The sequence below is a fragment of the Lycium barbarum genome, chromosome 6 (genome assembly GCF_019175385.1).
Source record: "Lycium barbarum isolate Lr01 chromosome 6, ASM1917538v2, whole genome shotgun sequence".
Taxonomy (NCBI): Eukaryota; Viridiplantae; Streptophyta; class Magnoliopsida; order Solanales; family Solanaceae; genus Lycium; species Lycium barbarum.
This window is the reverse complement of record NC_083342.1, coordinates 10875615-10884764: the sequence shown is the minus strand read 5'-3', so window position 1 is coordinate 10884764 and position 9150 is coordinate 10875615. Positions and strand designations below refer to the sequence as shown.

General features: G+C 37.8%; 1 long non-coding RNA gene across 1 annotated transcript; it reads left to right on the top strand.

The window, feature by feature from the left end:
- The first annotated feature begins 6409 nt into the window (after positions 1-6409).
- On the top strand, positions 6410-8254 carry LOC132600759 (uncharacterized). Its single transcript, XR_009567314.1, has 2 exons — positions 6410-6556; positions 7009-8254. It is a non-coding gene; the product is annotated as an uncharacterized LOC132600759 (long non-coding RNA).
- The last annotated feature ends 896 nt before the right edge of the window (positions 8255-9150 follow it).

The following is a 9150-nucleotide window of genomic DNA, read 5'->3' as shown; positions in this document are numbered from 1 at the left end:
TGATGGAATAGAAAATTTTTTAAAGAAAAGTACACAACAATCAGTAATTTCTAAACCGTATTCCCCGGCAACGGCGCCAAAATTTGATACGCTAAAATTACACCTATTAATGGCGTAAAGCGGACATTGTCAAATATAGTAACCCAAACAAGGTTGGGGTCGAATCCCACAGGGAATATGGAGAGAAAAGAGTACTAATTATATGCGATACTAGTCTTTAAAGGCTTTAATCCTATTCCGAATATTTTGAAAAGAGATTTGGTCTGTATTCGCTATTTTGAAGTGTTTGGAATTTGTTTGGATTTGGAGAACCAAAGTTGTGTCCCTGAGATGATTAGATGTTATGCTATGGGTGTCAATATGATATATTTCTAATGGGTCGGGGTTATATATGCACTTAATCTCTAATGCACTTTCTAATATTTTTCAATAGTTAGAAAGTATTTCTTTTCATGATTTTCCCAAATGCAGAAAAGTTGTAAATAAGATTGATTAGATATGCCAAGTAGAACTCATCTTATCCCTAAGCGAGTTCATTAAACGAGGGTTAGCGCCCCGAGTCCTTGTTATATTATTTCAAATCACACCTTAGTTCATCTTTCCAAATAGGGAAAATACATTAACCCCCCCCCCCCAACGTATAGCCGGATTAATTATGACGCACCCAACTTTTGCGGGCGACCTATTACCCCCCCAGTCTTAATTTTTCAGTATTTTAGTAGCATTTTCGGCTGACGTAGCCAAAAAAAAAAATCTGGCGAGTGAAAATGAACCAAATGTGATATTTTAATAAAAATTAATCTTTAAAAATTTATTTATATTAAAATATCCCACCCACCTCCACCCTCCCTCTCCTTTTTCTCTTTCTTCTTCTTTCTCCTCAACCACCGCTGCCGCCGCCGTCACACTGCCACCGCCGCCGCCAGCAGCAGCAGCAGCAATGGGTGGAGATGTGACAGTGACGTGGGGGTGGGGGTGGGTGAGATATTATAAATGTGTTATTTTAATGTGTTAATTTAATTATTAATGTGTTAATTTAATTTGAATTATTAAATAAAAAAAAAGTGGCGGTGACGTGGCGGAGAGTGTGCAACTGGGATTCAATTATTTTTTGCCACGTTAGCCAAAAAATGCTACTAAAATACTAAAAAATTAAGACTGGGGGGGGGGGGGGGTAATAGGTCGCCCGCAAAGGTTGGGTGCGTCATAATTAATCCGACTATATGTTGGGGGGGGGGGGTTTAATGTATTTTCCCTTCCAAATAAACTAGGGTTTGTGCATGAACAAATGTTTGCAACCACTAATGAACAATGAATGTGAGAAATAATAAAATACATCACAACCCATTATATATATATACAATGTTAGACACCCATTACATAGCACCCATCATTTGAGTCCACAACTTTGATTAAAGAAACTACTCACACATTATGGTCTCAAAAGTAGTAAGCAATAAATGAGACATAAAGCTTACAAAGTGTGATAAAGATGATGGGAAATGGAATCTTGTTGTCTTCACTAAGCTCCAAGAGGGGAGTATTCAATGCTCACCCACCAATGGAACTTTGTTCATGTGGTTACAATAAAAATTGGCTGCCAAAAAAAACCTAAAATGTTCTTTAAATAGGCTCCAAAAAATGCACAGTAGCTACTAACAAAATTGTCCCCGATAGCAAGATCGACAGACCGTCGATCGTTCGACGATCCGTCGATTTCTCCGTCCTTTGTACCTTCAGCAATGTGTTCCATTCGACGGTGCCGTCGACCAGTTCGACGCTCCGTCGAGTATTCCATCTTTCTCTCTTCTTGTTGACAGATCCTGATTGACGACACAAACGACGAAGCGTCGATCAGATCGACGCTTCGTCGATGTCTCCGTCCTTTGTCGTCTTCAACTTTGTTATCACTGGAAAATTGAGCTTATCGACGCTTCAAAGGACGGTTCGTCGGCTGATCGACGGAACGTCGATTCTTCATTTCTGGCCAACTTTTCCTTTGTTCTTTGCTTTTTTGCTTATTGTTTTCTAAAACACAACAAAACATATTAACGAGAACCATACTTACTTGAAAACAACCAAAATTCATAGTAAAAAGACGTCGAATGTGCCACAAATCCGCGGCACATCACTATCCGAGAATCCAAACAACTTGAAGCTTTGACACTTCTCAAACTTTACACCATAGTCAACAGTACCTTTATTATATCTTAATATTCTTTTTACTGCTCTTAAATGCATTTCACTTGCACAATGCATAAAACGAGCTAAGAGACTCATAACAAATAGAATATCTGGCCTTGTTGCAGTGAGATACATTAAGCATCCGATCAAGCTTCTGTAATAAGCTTCATCAACCTTCTTGGCTCCATCTTCTTTACAAAGTTTCTCTTTTCGATTCATCGGCGTGCTCATCGACTTGCATTCCTCCATTTGAAATTTTTTCAGAATTTCCTTTGCATATTTCTTCTGGCAAATGAACACCTCATTTTTGCTTTGCTTGATCTCCGTTCCAAGAAAATAGGCCATAAGACCAAGATCCATCATTTTAAAAACTTGCATTATTTCTTCTTTGAACTCCTCAACTAGCCTTGTATTATTTCCTGTCACCAAAGATCATCAACATAAAGAGACACAATAAGAATATCATTCTCTTTATGTTTTTACATAAAGGGTGGATTCAGATAAGCTCTTTTCAAATCCCAGTCTTAACAGGTGATCATCTATCTTGCTGTACCAGGCTCTTAGCTCTTGTTTTAGGACATAAAGAGCCTTTTTTAGCAGATAAACTTCATCACCTTGTTGCACAAATCCTGATGGCTACTCGACATATATTTCCTCCTCCAGTATGCCATTTAAGAAAGCTGATTTGACATAAAGTTGGAACAACTTCCATTCCTTCTGTACTACTACTGTGAGCAACATTCTATTGTGTCTAATCTTGCAACAGAAGAGAATGTTGTTGTTGTTTCACTGGGTATGTTGTTGTTGTTGTTGTTGCTGTTGTATTAGTCTAACAAGAATGTGTCAGACTAATCAACACCATAAATTTGTGCATACCTTTTTAACTACAAGTCTGGCCTTGTATTTGTTGATGGAACCATCTGCATTTAACTTTGTTCTAAAGACCCATTTCACACCAATCAGAGGCGGATCCAGGATTTAAACTTTAGGAGTTCAGTCTTTTAAGATTCTTAGTTGAACTCGTTGTATTTTAAAAGTTATGGGTTCATATCTACTATTTAATGCAGTTTTAATAAATTTTTACATAAAAATTTATGCTCCGTGTCGAAAGTTAGGGGTTCAATTGAACCCTCACCTATAAGGCAACATACGCCCCTGACACCATTGACTTTTCTACCTTCAGGCTTGTCGACTAACACCAAGGTTTTATTTTTCTCAATCACGAAGATCTCCTCCTTCATTGCTTTCTTCCACTTTGGGTCTTTTAGCCCTTCTTCATGGCTAGCAGGTTGGCAAATTGTTACATTACATCTTTGATAAATGTCTGAAAGTAGCCTTGTGCCTTTAACTGGATGATCATCTACCAACTCATCTAGCTATCGATCTGCTGTTTTCTCTCCGAGAGAAATGTGTTCTGGTTCTTGTAAAAGACCTCCTTTATTTGAATCATTCCAGTCCCACTGGTCATCCTCATTGAAATTTACGTCTCTACTGATCAACATTTTTTCAGTTTGTGGATGATACACCTTGTAGGCTTTAGAAACTTATAGCCCACAAAACTGCCTGGAATCGCCTTCTTGTCGAGTTTTACACGCTTAACCTATGGAACATGCACAAAGCATATGCAACCAAATACTTTAACAAAGCTTAGTGAAGGTTTATACTCATACCAAGCTTCAAACGGATTTTTGTGTTTCAAAGCTTTCATTGGAAGTCGATTTTGCAGAAAAACTGCTGTGTTGGTTGCTTCTGCCCAAAATGTTTTAGGTAACTCCTTTTCATGTAACATACATCTGTCCATCTCCATTATTGATCTATTTCTTCTTTCACTTACTCCATTTTGCTCCGGAGTGTATGGTGTTGTAAGCTGATGCACAATATCGGCTTCCTCGCAGAATGAATTAAATTCTGCTGAGGTGTATTCCTTTCCATTATCAGACCTCAAAGCTTGAATCTTACAACCACTTTGATTTTCCACCAGTTTCTTGAATTTTCAGAACACACCAGCAACCTCTGACTTGAATTTCAAGAAATAAATCCAGCACATTCTTGTAAAATCGTCAATGAAAAGAACATAATAGATGCTACCTTGTAATGATGGAGTTCTTTGAGATCCTACTATATCAGTGTGAACTAGCTGCAGCTTTTGTGAGGCTCTCCAGTTTGATTTAAGAAATGGTTTTCCGTGTTGTTTACCAAATTGGCAGACATGACATTCTGTAGAACTTTCTTCCAGGAAGGGTAGGTTCTCCACTAGCTTCATTTTTTGCATTTTTTCAAGCCCTTGATAGTGATAGTGCCTGAGTCTCTTATGCTATAACTCAGCAACATTTTCTTTTTCTGAATACACCATCTGCTCTTCCTCAAGTGGATCTAATGAGAAACTTCTGCCTCTCATTTTGAATTTAAACAAGTCTTGTCCCAAGGGATCCTTGATCAAGCAATATCTATCTTCGAAATTGAGTTTGAAACCATTTTCTAATAACTGACCAACACTTAACAAGTTCCGGTCCAAGTCAGGTACATAAAGAACATCAGATATTGTTTTAGTACCTGATTGTGTCTCAACTGCAACAGTTCCTATTCCTTTTGCTGGAATGTGACCACCATGGCCTATTCTAACCTTTGAAACTTAAGTAGGCTTCCATTCTTTAAAGAGTTCTTTATCATAAGTCATGTGGTTTGTGCATCCGCTATCGATCAGCCACGACTCACTTGAAACATTGCTTGCAAAACATGATGCAACAAAAAGTTGATCCTGCTCCTGTTCATTAACAACTCGAGCATCTGCTTCTTGCTGCTGAGTTTTATTCTTGCAAATGATTGCTTCGTACCCTAACTGATTGCACTTACTGCACTTAGCATCAGGCCTTTTCCAACACTTGAAAGGTGCGTGTCCATTCTTGCCACAATTCTTACAAGGAGGGTAATTTCCTTTGGAACTACCTATTTTTCCTTTGTTATTACGTGTTGCATCTTCTCTATCTGTTGGTTGGTTCTTTTTTTTTTTTTTTTTTTTTCTTCTTCTTCTTCTTCTTCTTCTTCTTCTTCTTATTCTTCTTCTTCTTCTTCTTCTTCTTCTTCTTCTTCTTCTTCTTATATCTTCCATCGTCTTGATGCTTGGCTGGTAAGGCTCATTCAATAACTCCTTATCTCATAACACATCGTTGCTCTTGTGCTTGAAAAACTCTTAAGAGCTCTGCTAGTGTAATTTTGGATAAGTCCTTAGTATTTTCTAAGGTTGTAATGGTAGCCTCAAATCTTTCAGGTATTGTTACAAGGATTTTTTCAATGATCCTTGAATCAATAAAAGTGGAACCTAATAATCTGACTCGATTTGCTATGTTAAGAAGTCAGTCAGAATACTCCTTTATGGTTTCACTTTCCTTCATCCTTTGCAGCTCAAACTCACGTACTAAATTCAACACTTGCATCCCTCGAATCATATCATCACATTCATACTCAGTCTTGAGATAATCCCATACCCCTTTTGTTGATTTTAGAGACATGATACGAGTCAATATGGTGGATGAAACTGCAGTAAACAAGCATGCCTTTGATTTCCTGGTTTTCCTCTCTTTGTGATTTTTCATCTGAGCCATCGTGTGATTGTTTGGCAAGGGAGTAATCTTGTATTCATCTTCTGCAACCTCCCAGAGATCCAAAGCTTCCAGATATGTCTGCATTCTAACAGCCCAGATCTGATAATTTTCTCCATCGAAAGCTGGTGGTGCCATTGAAGAAAAACTTGCTTCTCCGTCCTTGAAACTAACAGATGCACACATACACAGGTCCCTCAAGATTTAAAGCTCTGATACCAATTGTCGGTTTTAGAATTGTTAAGGAAAATAACACAGTAAAGGGAAACCAAAATAAAGCAGCGGAAAAAGATTAAGAAAATATAGAATCAGAAGAGTTTATGAACTAGTGGAAAAAATGCATACTTTATTGAATGATCTCCAGTTTATTAAATAGCCAATATACAAACTGAATGCAGGTAAATAAGCGTAACAGAAACAGTCCTATTTGTTATGCTAAAAATCAGAATACTGCTAACAGTTTCCTATAGAATAGGAATAATAATTTTATTAGGTGTCTTATCTAAAATTTTGGAGAAAGAAAAAAAAAGTCACGTGCATTCCTTAAAGCAACTTTTAACAATCTGTTTGAGTTGTTACACTGATTCACTCATTTCCATCTTATGGGTCATGACATGTCATGCAAATCCTATTATGCCGTTAAGTTTTGAATGGAACCCCAGGATACAAGAGCAGAAGGCAGAGGAAGGGTTGCTCGAATGCAACGACGACCGCTACTCGTGGAAGTCGAAAGAAAAATTATGCAATTGGAGAGCTTCAACTATCAAGGACAAGTAAGGATCCCTGTACCTTTTGAGTGTCTTTATATGATTAAACTGTTAGATTTACAAATTGTCAGTATTTTCTGTGCCATCTGGCGTGAACTGTGATCAATCTTGATGCACATTACTATATCACGTTTATGCTTTTGACATTTTCGGACTACAAATTGGATTAAACCGTATTTTCCCTACTGTATGTTCTGAAGTAGAACCAGATATTTGTCTTGAGGGTTTATGAAGGAAGGGAAATTGTTACATGGTTACTGCGACACACTGAACTTGAATAAAGTTAAATAAGAAAATATGAAAATAAATCTGACACCTGTTATAGCTATATGGTTGTGCCCAGTTAGCTCTAGTAAATTAAGATTTGTCCAAGTTTGCTGTTTTAGCTCTCTTATTCATGTTTTTCTCAGTAGAAACTAATAACATTAAGCCAATTTCGTGCCCACTTTCTCCTTCAGGTCTTTGAACAAGTCACCCTCTCCTTACAGTGCAGAATTCTGAGCTAGCCAGTTGCCTCTGAAAGTCTCATATTTCTTCCACTTCATATCATTTGTAGCATGATGTTCTCAAATAAGAAGCCATTGCACCTAAGGGCATGCGCAAGTGGCCAATGAAGTGGTTTAAGAACCTTGAGGTTTCAGTTTCAAATCCCAGCCGAGGCAAAAAACACTAGGTGGTTTCTTCACATCTATTCAAGCCCTGTACCTGTGCTGGAGGGAGGTAGTAGGTACCCCGTGAAAGTAGTCGAGGCGCGCGCAAGCTGACTCATACACCACGGTTAGCAAAATTAAAAAAAAAAAAAGCTATTGATGTCGTTCTGTTTTCTCTAGTAGCTATCTAGAATTGCAATAGATATCTCTAGGAGCGCGATAATGTTGGCTAGACTGCTTAGCCAGATTAAATTTTCCTGTAGCAGGTAGTTGGGCCCAACCCGTCGATGCATCTTCCCTCCCGAAAAAAAAAAAGAATGGATAAAAAGAAAACCAAGAGACTTAATGAGTTTTTGCGGCGTTCTCGGTGATATCAAGTGTAATTCTTCAACAAGTTGTTTAATGCTTGTTTCTTGTTTCACTTCTCCTTTTCTCTTCTATTCCCTGCACATTTCAGGAAAAAGATGCACAGTGCATGTTTGGATTGGCGTTATAGAATCTTGATCGCTTATACTGTGCTGTGGAAGGCCATGCAAGGGAAACCGGTGAATGGATAAGGTTTCTCTGTCTTTCATCCTTATGATTTTTATTAGCCATTAGACTTTTCGCCAATCTAATATAAGTCGCCTGAAATATCTCTATACGCCGTATAAACAGTTTGAGGCAGGATATCATTGACTTGGCAATGCCAGACACTCAAACTGCACATAGACTCAAGATCACCTCGCGCATGGAGCGGGTATACCTTTTTTTTTTTTCCTCTCCTCTTCTGGGTTATATTTTGTCCAAATGCTGGCTTTTGTTTTTGCTGTTTTTGTTGCAATGTCCACCAATTTTGATATTGTACAGCTGAAATAGAAAGCCTGCTACCACTCCCCACCCTGGACATTTTTTTTCCCCTGTGACTTCTCATTTGATATGACTTGTAAAAAGCAGGGAGAGAACTTTTTGGTGCCGGATATTGAAATATGTTCACTGTTTTGTCACATATATTTCTATGCTCAGCGTTGAAAATGTTGAGTACATATGAATCCATTGCTTGTCATGGGCGTAAGAGCATTTAGCAGCTGCTACTACAATTTTCTGGTAATTACTATTCTACTATGTTTTACTTTATGGATTTAAACAAATAATTCTTCATGTCTAGATGCTACAAGGAAAATGAAAGATTATCTCGACGATAATGTATACACATTTTTGTGTATATAGGCTTAGGGTATATGACAAAACAAATCACAAAGTTATTGATTTGTTATTTTGACAACTTGTCACATGTACCAACGGTTATGATGAGATCCATCCACCATTAATTAAAACTTTCGAATTCGAGTTCTGGTATAAAAAACATCTTGTTAGAGAGTGTTTCCTTTTAATAAACATCTATGTAATGTGAATTTGGATTAATTGGTGCCCTAATAAGGCCACATGATATCAAGTGGGTGGAAAAAAGAAGAAGAAAGAAACAATATCTCTCAAAATTGCTGCTCATAAAGAACAAGCAACAACGATTGTGGTGGGATGGACAGGTTTCGGGTTCGGGTGCTGCATATGAAAAAAATCTTATTAGAGCATTTCTTCCTTAAATGGCCTCTAATGCGGCGCAAATTCAATGTAGTTGAGGCCCTAATGTGTCAGACACCGTAGAAAAGCATGGAAAAAAAATGATCCTACCTCAATTAGGATGAAGCAAGCATGTGCTCAATATATGCTCAATGCCCAAAAGATAAAACAAAAAATTGCGCAGATTGCCCTTCTTTTGGGTTGGTCTTTAAATATTGCCCCTCATATTTTTGGTCTTTAAGTTTTGTCCTTCGCTTGAAAAATGGTCTTATACCTGAGGTTCTGGGTTCGAACCCCTGCTCAGGCATAAATTAAAAAAAAAAAAATCGGAAGACAAGATTTGGGTCGCGTGTATGCCGGACCCGGCATACATTTGTTAAGGAATAACCA